Below are 12,895 nucleotides of genomic sequence, written 5' to 3'. Positions count from 1 at the left end.
TTGTTACTTAGATATATTGTGAGTTTATCTAAGTAACATAATTAATTAACGAAAAGGCTTTGTTGTTTTTCATAGTATTCTTATAAGTATTTAAATTAAATAAATTCCTCCATTATCAATATTTTCAGTCACAAACAAGACCATGAATTCACTGAAAATATGCTGAATCTAACGTAAACAAGCGTTTCTGAGCGTCACTGATTAAATTGTTTACTGAGATAAAATTTTCAAGTATAAGCAGTACAAGTTGTTCTCAAATGCTTCGGGCAAATAGTGTTAGACTCTCATGCAAGTTAACATAGCAAGAGCTACGTTAGAAAACAAAACTAAAATCATCCTTCAATGATAATTCCTGAGGTTTTCCAATGAAATTCGACATAATTTAACAAAAATAAACCGACAGCAAACAAAACTATATATAATACAACGAGGTAAAAATAATTACATGGCAGACATGTGTTTGCTTTTGTCGTTAACAGAATATTGTTTATTTGTTGAACGTAATAGTTTGGTCGGATATATGGCGATATTTATTATTGCAATTCACCTTTCGATAACATATGTACGAGTACCTCGGATTTCTAGTGTTATTTTCACAGTTTATTAGATAAAAACACAAGAAATTGAAGAAATTATTGTTGCGAAACAAAATATTTTGTAACGAGTTTATGAATCAATGATTTAGTCAAGAGTTTTGATAAAATAATCGCGCTACCTTACGTATTACTATTTTTGATTGACTTATAATGGAAAATAAAACGCTGCTATTTGTCCCACTCCTGAGAGGTATTGTGGTCGCACCCAAATACTATAGGACTGATTACCTACGTCCAGACCTTCAGATACCCACAGTCAGTCAAGAAATCAAGAGAATTGCAAGGGGGCGACTCCATTCTCATGAACATATTGAACTATTGCAGCTTTTGGAAACCACCAGAACAGGACACAGACTCAAAAGAATCAAACCATCTGATCTTGTGTAGTGTTGTGTAGTGAGGTGCATATATTAAAAAATTCAGCAGTGACATGTATAAATATTATTTCACCAGAGACTGAGATAGGGCTGATGGGTTATCATAAAGACAAATTGTAGGTTAGACGGAAACGACTAGTAGCAATGTAATAACTAAATAATAATAAAAAATAATAAAAGATATGTCCAACTAGATCTCATACAACAATTGATTTATTTCTTCGAATTGCCGGACATTTGTATGGAGTTATAATAAATAGTGGTCTATATGATCATTCTCAATTTTTTTCTAGTTCATTAAAGATTGATGTGGTTTAAATTTATCATAATAAAAGCCTTCTCGAACTATATAGTACATATGTCTGGACTTATCTATGACTATACTCCATGGTAAGTTTTCATAGATTTTGCAACATGTAGTCGAGCAATGTCATTCTGAAGAATAATACTGTTGTATCTCTGTTTATATTCCGGTTGGGTGTCGATCCTACCAAATACGGAGAATCGGCTTGAAGTAATGGATATTCGGTTATGCCGTTGATGTTGATGCAGGACCAGATGGTCTCTATGATATATTTTGTCTTGTATAATTGTAATGGATCAATTTCATTTTCATCACTAATGATAATACGATGCAAGCAACCTTTCCGATTTGGCTGTTGAAGCCGTATTTCACACATGACCAAACGTGCCTGGTGTATTTATTTTTATTACAATATATATTACAGGAGAGAAATATAGATAAAAGATAATGATTGTTATGGCAGAAACGTGATTATTTTAATAGAATTTGGTTGAGTTCTAACCACAGGGCGATCACTAGTATCGATTAATAGCCTACAAAGTTAAATCGCTCTTCAATGAATGACTATAACTAGTGATATTTGACTTCAAATCCTTCTATTAGTATAAAACCGAAACGATTTCTCTTCAGGCGCCAAATCACACCAAGTAGTGCGACAAATCCATCATTACACCGTTTAATATTCAACTGCCGAAGCGCAATTTTTCTAAATATACATGTACGTCCCGATACGAGGCAATATATTATGGTAATACGCTTCCGGGGCGGGGGGGTGGCGCAGGGCCGCAGTTCCTTAACTCCATTACGGGCCGGAGTGGAAGGAATGTAACTAAACGAAGTTTGCAACTGACAGCAACAGCCTCAGGTGGGTGGCCCGGACGTAAACATATTAAGGTAAATCATTTACGGCATCGAAATTTCGGAAAAATATCACGCCGTCGGGCGAGCATCGATTGGCATCGGCGACGAATATTAAAAAACTCGCGCTTGATATTAGGAGAATGACGGCGATCGAGCAAACAGCGTACCCGCTGTATTTACACGGCGCCTTCGCCAAATCGTTCGGGTTTTAATCGACCTGTTGATGCTAAATCGATTACGGCGGATGAGAGTCCCCGGTTAATCTGATGGGACAGAACCACATTTTTTAATTAAATCGGCGGCGTGGGGCTTAATTTGTTTGTTGTATGGCTTGGATTTTGACTATATATGATGAAAACGTCGAATTTGGGACTTAATGTAATTGTTTTCTGGCTAGAAACTGAAAACCACGCATATTTTTAAAGAAATATGAAGCATAGTTGCACTACAGCTAGCTAGATGATTTTTTCAGCTCCACCATTATCATATATTCAGTTTTTCGATTATTTTTGGATATTTTCGTAATGATACGTTGGATTAATAATGTTTAACTCCTCTGTGATAGAGATAAAACTCCCAAAGTATAATGGTAATAGTGAAAGAAACGGAATCCATGATAAATTGCTTTAGAATGTACAGTTGTCAACATATGTGACATAAACTGCAATTCGATTGAAGTTATTTATGTTGTAATTATACTTTTAAGATATGTAATATAAGCATAAGACCACTAAATATTTGAAATAGTTCCACTATATAAATTAAAAACTAAAAGTTATATTTTCCATTTGTATTTAAATTCAATGTCCAATCCCTGTGCACACCACGGAATGGTTCCAGAACACTCTTCGTTGGACATTGGACACATTGCCTGGTCCTGGCTATCGAATGAATAAACCAGTATTTTTATCGAATAAACGCTATTATTTAAACAAATCGGGCTTTTGCTTTTATTATATATATATATATATATATATATATATATATATATATATATATATATATATATATATATATATATATATATATATATATATATATATATATATATACTTTTCTGATGGAGATTAAACTGCCAAAATGTATGCATTTTGGTGAGAAAAAAACGAAAATACATATTAAATTGCTATAGAAGTTATAATTTTTAAGATATGTTGTATAAACCCAAGAACACTTTCTTTCTGTAATTAGACTTTTCATTGTAGAATATATGTATATGTATATATATATATATATATATATATATATATATATATATATATATATATATATATATATATATATACTTTTCTGATGGAGATTAAACTGCCAAAATGTATGCATTTTGGTGAGAAAGAAACGAAAGTACATATTAAATTGCTTTAGAAGTTATAATTTTTAAGATATGTTGTATAAACCCAAGAACACTTTTTTTCTGTAATTAGACTTTTCATTGTAGAATATATGTATATGTATATGTATATATATATATATATATATATATATATATATATATATATATATATATATATATATATATATATATACTTTTCTGATGGAGATTAAACTGCCAAAATGTATGCATTTTGGTGAGAAAGGAACGAAAATACATATTAAATTGCTATAGAAGTTATAATTTTTAAGATATGTTGTATAAACCCAAGAACACTTACTTTCTGTAATTAGACTTTTCATTGTAGAATTTAAAAACTAAAAGTTGTATTATAATCACTATACTACCATTCGATTCACTTCTAAAATTCCTTGTAATTCCTGTAATTTTCATTATCTTACCATTATTTTAATACAACTTAGTAAGTGTATATTGACGTTATATGTCTGCGGCAAGTGATCTAGTGTGATATCTTAAAATACAAATAAAACACTTTTTTCCTGAAAACATTGGCTACGTGTAGAAATATTTCACCGTCGGTCGGCATCATCATCGAACGCCAGCCTGTTTAGTAATTCCGAACGAATTTCAATAGAAAACATTCCATTTAGTATCTTAGACAGGCGCTTTTTCGTTGAAAGAGCGTCGAGCTCGATAACTGCTCCATTATCGTTTCGAAAATGGCATTTTTAGTGCGAATTTAGTCCTGAACTCGCAACACCGAACCTTCTAGCGCCCCTCACCGATTCCTGGCTGCCTCGGCAACGATCCATCCGGCTCGGACGGTGGCATTAACTCCCGGCATTCCCGGAACGGAGACACTCTGCACAATTGGAAAATAACACTTTGCCAATTTGACGACGTGTTTCCGAAATGGCGTCGCTCTTTTGTCGGCGACGTGTCAAGTTAGGAAACAACTTCCGAGGCAAGTTCTATTTTCATATCAATAATGTCCATTTTCCGATAGCAGTGTTCGATTTATTGCAAAATATGACATTATTTCGTCATTACTTCCATACATATCGATATTAATGAAGAAGAGACCAAAGTATTAACATCTATTTTGTTGTCAATTTTGGCTTTATAAGTAGAGTTAAGATATAATAAAAATTATCTAGATTGATGCTAGGGCCTCGTTGAACCATACACACACAAACATCATTAATCATAGAAGAATCACAAACATCATAGAATTTCTCATTTCATATTTAGAGAACCTATATTCTTTCTCCGCTCTAAATCAATCGTTTGGATACACGAAATGAAAACAGTACGAAGAATATGGAGCTTCTATAACCCTGATGTTTTATTGGATTGATTTGAGATCTTGACTTGTAATAGAAGAAGGTTGAACCTCTAGAATCAATCTTATAACAAGTGTTTCTTCTGCAGAATGAGGCCAAGGTTTCTGAACACGTTTACCAGTTAAACTATTTGTATATCCAAACACCTGGAAGGTGTTTTTTGGACTTCTTTGTTTGTTTTTCTTGAACCAATAATGAGGTATTGAAGTATTGGCTGAAAGAGTATTATGAACTCCCATTTTTCCTTTGATAATCTAATAATCTATCTTCATAATCCTAATAATACAAGCTTAATCTATCAAAAAAACGTTTTAATAGATAACTATAATCATCAATTTAACATATTTTCTTTGTCGGGCGACAAGACTAATTGAACAACCCGGTACATTCCCAGTGCGACGTCAGCCGACATAAAAACAAAGTTACTGTCCAATTAAATCCGAATCCAGACCCGTGCGACGCTCAAATCGGCCCCCCGTTAATTATTGTTTAGGTATATTTAAAACACTCTAACTTTGCGAACTCGTCGGCGAATGTAATCGTGATTCGCCTTAACCCAAACAATTAAATGCCGTCGAATACTCGAATAGCTCTCCCCGGAGAGCGAGTTATGCGCCAATTAGAATATCGTCGTTTATATTCGGGGGGTGCGGGCCCCGGTGCCGACTGACTGACTGCTTGCTCTCCACGTCGCCGTCGTCGTCGTCCTCGAATGGAATTTCGCCCGAGCAATTTAGCGAGCTGAACGGATCAATTCTCAAAATCGACCTGGAATAACTCCGTTCGTTTAAAAGCCGTGAATTAAAATATTCGGTCAGATTTTCGTGAGTGGCGGGAAATCCAACGAGGTTATCGACGGTGGAGTAAAAAATAGATATTGAGAGAATGTTCCAAAGGAACATTTTTTGAAGAAATAGGATGAACTTAATATTGTTTCGCATGGAAACTGAGAATTGGTGATATTCCAGTCCTTGAGGTTGAAAATATAAGGTGGGAGAAAAGAGTTATTTCGTCTTTTTTTCTAATGGATGACTGTAACGCTGCATATCTCTACGAATACTTACTCAATGAAATTATGATATAGTGCGTTGGAAATATGGCAGTCCATAGAATACTCTACTTTTTTTTGTTTTCTTTTTAATTTTCTATGTTTATATGAAATTTCTATGTTTACTGAACTAATTATCGGCTATAAAGTAGTTTTGAATCATTCACATAAGAGTGGGCCATATACAGGCCCGTTACTTGGGTTTGATACGAATCAAGAACGAAATATTGAATGAACCAAGTTTCTACTTGCCTATTCTATCTAACAACTCAAATATTTATTATCCGCTATAAAAAATAGATCACAAGATATAAAGAAAATGGGGTTAAGGCTTGGAGAAAGATTGACTGACTTTAACAGATTGCCAACTCATTATAACCTCTTCTAACCTCTCGAATACGAAGATCTCTTCTTATATGAGCTGTAGAAGACCATGTATGAGCGTCTCGTTGAAATCTTAAATAACCAAGATGCAGTTCCTAATTCTAATTTTAATAGTAAATCTTTTATTAAAATCTACAACGATAATTTAAATTAAATATATAATATGGCTATATTAACAAATCATCTTCATTAACCTATTGAAAAGAAAAATATGGCTAAAAGATAAATATTGAAATCAGCATTGAATGAGCAGTTACTCAGTTAATTGGAAGTAACTACAAATATAATATTTTTTCAAACGAAGCAAATTGAGAAGTTTAAACACTGAAAATTATAACATATGTTCCTCTACAGATGCTTTTGAGACAAACAAATCTGTGTCAGTCTACTGATAAGAAGCAGACAATATGTTATAACACCAAAAAGTCTAAGAACCAAATATATATGTGGTAATATTGTAGGCAAGAATTGTTATATTTATTTTAATTTATTTTATTTAATTATTTTAATTTATTTTATTTAATTATTTTAATTTATTTTATTTAATTATTTTAATTTATTTTAATAATTATTTTAACTTATTTTATTTAATTATTTTAATTTATTTTATTTAATTATTTTAATTTATTTTATTTTTTATTATATCTATATAATCTGCTATTATGTTATATTATATAAATCTTACCTAAGGGTACTAGGAACCTATTTTAATCCGTTTCTGTGCGAAGCTATCCCTAGAATTTTTTATTTATTGGCAAATTATTAGAATCTACAGAAACAAATTTATTAAATGCTCGTTGGGATATTGTGTCAGTAAATTCAAACATTTCATTTTAAGTATAGTAAGAGCGTGCTTGTTGATAGGCCAGAACTGCTCGTGCGCATTTATTCTAAAGTAGCTTGACAAATTTCGCAGCCACCGGTTATTGTTTACCAAAGTTAATAATTTGTATAAGAGGAAATTATTTTTTGGTTATTTTTTTTTATATATATATTTTAATTTTTTTACTTTTTACCAACGAAGTTTTATCTGGACTGGACCTACAGTTTAACGTGGGCTCCGAACCACGGTCCCGAGCATTAAGCTTACCGATTAGCGAGTGAACAATTTAGAAATCATCCGAGAAGACATCCGGTCTTATCCAGCCTGGTTACTGGCGTGATTGTGATCATATTTCTTTCTATCGGATGTTACAGTCTTTCCGAGGACAATCACAAATATTACACAATCACAAACATAAATTTACGACCATGCCCCAGCAGGATTCGAAACCTCGAACTATCGCAACAGTAGGAGGACCGTCCTGTCGCCTTTACTACTGCGCTAACTTTGGTTATTTTTTAATTAATAATAATTAAGATAATCTAATTATTTATTACAATATAATTGTTAGGGCATTTTACTATCGTCTCATTCTAAGTGGTCAAACATAAACTGCTGACGCAGCTTGCTCAAAATCTCGCAGTAGGCGATGAAGGGTAGCAGTAGTGCATTTAAAGTTACCTTTACAAGAAATTTCATTATCTTCAACCCAATATATAATTCCTCTTAAACAGTGCTAATGATTGTTAATAACCAAATAACGTCGGAAACTTTCCCCGTAACCATTCCCGTCGCTAAGAAGAACCATTTATCTGGAGGGTGACTGTTTGTTAAGAATTTATTCCGCGATCCGACACTGGATAATGCTAGTTTCCTTGTCGTTTACGAGGTGATTTGTGGCTCGTTGTTCGAGACAATAGTCGGCTATAAAACCGTTTGCTCGGTTACGTCTTCGCTTTGTGTTGTATTTCTTTGTGTTTTGGACGAAGTGAAGAGGCCCGCATCCCTACAGGAACTATTGTCCCGAAACTAAAAGGTATTCCTTTCAATTTGCTCGGCTCTGGAGATTTTTACCGAGAATTATAGAGCGCCTAAGGCTTGCAGACACGACCGTTATTGACTCGTTAATACGTTAAGCCCGCTAAAATGATATATTTCTATTGTAAACTGAAAAACTTGTCGTAGTAGATTTTCTCGAGTAATAGGACTTAACATAATATAATTTTGAAGCAATATTATAACAGACCACCAAGTAAAGAAAGTGAGGGGCCTAATCAAGATAATATTGTCAAGACATATTTTGTACATATTTTCAACAGAGAATAGAAAGAGGAATAAAGCCCTTAAGAATGGCAAATAGTACTAATTGTTCTGATACATAAAAAGAGAGACAAATGAGACTGTACGAGGGTTACTATTAATATTTCGGGAATAGGAAAAAAACAAATAGTTAAGCTGCGAAAATATTTTTATTGTTTTTTAAAGTACTCGCCATGATATTCGATACACTTTTGCAGACGCTTAAACCAATTTTCAAAGCATTTATTCTATTCCGAATGAGGTATCTTCAAAACATGATTTTTGAACGCTTCAATAGCTACTTCGGGCGATGAAAATCGTTGACCATGCAGTTTATTCTTCACGGATGGGAACAAAAAGAAGTCATTGGGTGCCAAATCAGGGCTGTACGGCGGATGACCCATCAATTCGATGTTTTGAGTGCTCAAATAGTCTCTTGTTTGAACCGATGTGTGAGAGCTCGCATTGTCATGATGAAGAACAATCCGGCGTCTCTTGTTTGTTTTCCTTATTTCACCGAAGTCTTCTGGCAAACAAATGGTTGTGTACCAATCAGAATTTACTGTTTTACGATCCTGTAGAGGCACTGTTGAAATATGACCAGTTTTCCCGAAGAAACAGGACACCATTTTCTTTGAAGTGCTTCGTGCGCGAACAACTTTTCTTGGATTTGTTTCATCTTGAAATACCCATACAGTCGACTATTGCTTACTTTCGGGCTCATACGAATATATCCATGATTTGTCACCTGTCACGATTTTATAAACATCTTTCGAAGAAGATATTGATTTTCTTAAGCATTTCTTTACACCAGTCGACACGGGCCTTTTTATGAGTGATTGTGTTGGATCCAATGCGAATATAAATTTCGCACAGCTAAGTGTTCATGTAAAATCGCATATATGCTGATGGAACTAATGCTTAGGGATGCCTCAATCTCACACTAGGTCACATGACAATCTTGCTTAATCATTTCGCACACAGCATCGATGATTTTTGGCACAACAGCTGATTTTGGACGACCTTAACGAAACTCGTCGGACAGCGAACTACGACCACGATTGAATTCATTAAACCAGCGATATACGGTGATTTTTGATGGAGCTCCATCGCTAAAAGTCAAATTAAGTTTATTGGTACACTTTTGTTGTGATAATCTACGTCGAAAATCGTAAAAAAATCATCGTACGAAAATGTTTACGATTCAGTTACATTTTTTGGTGAGACGAAACTTATATCAACAAATATAAAATAAACAAATAGCATCCGTATGACAAAATGTTCCGAGTACGTATATCGTCAAAAATGTCAAACTTTACGATGGAACCGTCAGATGGACTTATATGACAACAGTGTTGTCAATTCCCGAAATATAAATAGTGACCCTCGTACTACAGTAGGTCGCCAAATTATTAGGGAGTGTACGTATTTATGTTATTTATAGTTTGTTATATTTGTTCGAATAAATGATGGTTTTAAAGGAAAACACTGGAATGAGCAGTAGAGTAGAGTTTTGCAGTAGCAGCACAGTATACGCTCGTCATTTGTCAATTGTGTAATCTTTTTTCTCATTCAGTCATTGTCCGTTAAAACTCGCGCTTTACATTATTGCTGTTGTATAGTCTAAATATTATAATTTCATTACTTTTAAATGACTTTTGTGTCTAATACAATCAAAAAGTAAATTATGTTTGCTATGTCAGAATGGGTAAGACTTTTGACACTTCTCCAAGAAAATGTAGAGTTATACAAATGTTGTTACTGCACTTCATACATTCCCAGAGTGGTATAGTAGCTATTGCTGAACTTTCAATAGTTTTTGTTAGTATAATATCTTTATAATAATTAAATACAGATTATTATTCTTCGTGCTGGAAACAGAAATTGCTTTATTGTTGTAGCAGCGTTAATGTTTTCCTCCACATCCAACAGCGATTATCATGGAGAAATGAACCATATATTTTTACTCTGGTTTGAAAACTAGCTGCTAAAGATAAACTATTAATTATTTTTATAGACAATGCACCATACCATAGCATATGGGTGGGGAAGATCCCAACGATTTTCAAAATGCCATGTTGAAGGGTGAACTATTTCAAATTGTTACTTTTGAATATGTGGAATGAAGGTTTGTCTACAATAATTGGCAATTGAAAAAAGGTGGAATTGTGAACTAGTGTTAGATAATAAATAAACAGAGTAGTTATTGATTTGAATAGTGGATCAGAAAGTGACAGTGACCAATACTGACAATACCAAAACAGGGTGTTGAGAGTGGAACCTACTAAATATAATTCATGAATGGTAACAGTAGAATATCGTATTATAGAGTGTAAAAAATATTTGGGTGTAATTGTTCGGAATATACATGAGCATTTGATTAAATTGATTGGAGAGGGAACTAATACTAACTTTTTTCTTTTACAGGTATAGCAAATGCATAATATTATTTATTCTGCAGATATATATATGTATAATACAGTGGTTTCATCTAATTTCATCAAGAAAACTATGCACAGGTATGTTAGAACCCATAGATGGTGTGAAAAAGAGTTTAATGTAAATACTCGTATGATAAAACCTATTGTGGCTGTATAATAAACGGTAGTTTAAGTCATTTGATAATATATAAATTAAATATGTTATAATCTTAATATAAATTATATTTGATAACATTATTACATGTTAATGCCAAAACGAACTAAAACAAAACAAAGTAAATGCGGCAATATTAACACGTTTTGACATCATAAATATTGATGAGAATAAAGTTTGCTGTTTTATTATATATATTTATTTTATTATATATATATATATAATATGCACATATCTAAGAAATTACAAATTCTAAATTCTAGATTACTCTCATCCTAAAACGTACGTATACGTATATTTTAGTCATGAAAAATAGCGATTTTTAACCGTTTTCAAAAAATAATCAAAAACAAACAAATTAAGAATATATCAGGGAGTATGAATTACTTCAATAAATACTTATTTTAGCAAACAAAAGATCACCGACAGCGCTAATTAAACCCAGTGTTTTGTTGTGGCTAGTAAATTACTTATAGGTTAATTTTATTTTTACCACAGTTTGTTATGGTAATATAAATATTTATTATTTAATAGAGAAAACTAAGAGTAAACAATGCGAAATTGTAGTCTAAGCTAGATAAATGTTATGGGAAGCCTCTATATTCCTAGCATGTTATAAACAACATTCGAGACAAAAGGAAAATAAAAAGTTAAGAACTTAGAGCTCAAATGAAAGGAGAAATGAAAAAAATTATTATTGAAACAGAAGAAACGAAATTTATGCAGCTGGTGGATGTAGACCTTATGTTATTTTTGCAGGTGTTACTTATAAGATGAGGAAAGGATAAAAATGTGGGATCATTGCTTCTATAAAAGCTTCTGGAGTCCTTCAACAATCTCTTAAGAATAAATGGCCTAATAGTTGGGAAATTATTAAATTCATTAGATGATCTTATTGATTTAAAATTTTAACATGTTAGTATCGTTCAAAGCAGAATAATTATCAGATCCCATAAGCAAACTCACAAAGATAATTACATAATACATACGATTTTACAGCATTTAGGCAAATTTATAGTAAAACATCGGGATAAAACGATAAAAATTGTGTGTATACTTCTTAGATTAAATTTTTTGTTCATTGTATTCCATTTATTGCAATAACATTGGTTATACGATGTATCCCTTTAATTTTTCTGTACTCTTTGTCTGTTTCGGAGAGTTAAATAAACCGAAAGAGATAATTAATCACAAAGCTTTAAATTTGTTATCAATTTATTTCAATTTCTGTTAATTATATCTTATATTTACATTATCCTAAAAGTCGTAAACATCTACTTTTTGTTAAACTTTGGATATATTGGCATAAAAAAGAGTTATAGGTATGAAGTGTAAAACTATGACCAGTTCTCATTCTTACCTTTACTATAATTTTCAAACAAATCCTGTTTTCATATTTCATGTTCGTAAAAAACAGTACGTGGCTGTGAAATCTGCCAATGTAGTTTAGAATAAATGCCCATTTTGCCCAGGACTCAATATTTTACTAGTGGTCAATCTAACTTCATAAAAAGCATAAAATGCATAAAAAGCTTCGTTAGTTATAATTCGTTAGTTTAAATAAAAAAAAACAAATAGGTAGATACAAAATTGCATTAACTCTATTTGTATCTCTTTCATTAATATTATTTACATATAAAGCTTTATTAGTTATAATTTGTTTACATAAAAAGAACAAACAAACAGGTGACGACTAAATTGTATTAACTTTATTTGCATCTCTGCATTCGTTATACAAATATTTCTATTCTGTGGAGATATAATAAACAAACAACGAAGTTAATATATATATATATATATATATATATATATATATATATATATATATATATATATATTTCTATAGTAATATATAATTCTAAAGTAGATTACTCTCATCCTAAAGTACGTATATGAAAAATAAAGTCATGAAAAATAGCGATTTTTAACCAT

The 12,895-nt window shown here is 32.1% G+C and overlaps 1 protein-coding gene across 4 annotated transcripts in view; it reads right to left on the bottom strand.

Moving 5' to 3' along the window:
* Positions 1–12,895, bottom strand: part of LOC143203574 (prolactin-releasing peptide receptor) — a 122,889-nt gene that overhangs the window by 27,156 nt on the left and 82,838 nt on the right. The window lies entirely within an intron of this gene.

Source organism: Rhynchophorus ferrugineus, unplaced genomic scaffold, assembly GCF_030347505.1.
Source record: "Rhynchophorus ferrugineus isolate W39M unplaced genomic scaffold, kcgeb_rfMv2 rfM10, whole genome shotgun sequence".
Taxonomy (NCBI): domain Eukaryota; kingdom Metazoa; phylum Arthropoda; class Insecta; order Coleoptera; family Curculionidae; genus Rhynchophorus; species Rhynchophorus ferrugineus.
This window is presented reverse-complemented; position numbering and strand designations above follow the sequence as displayed.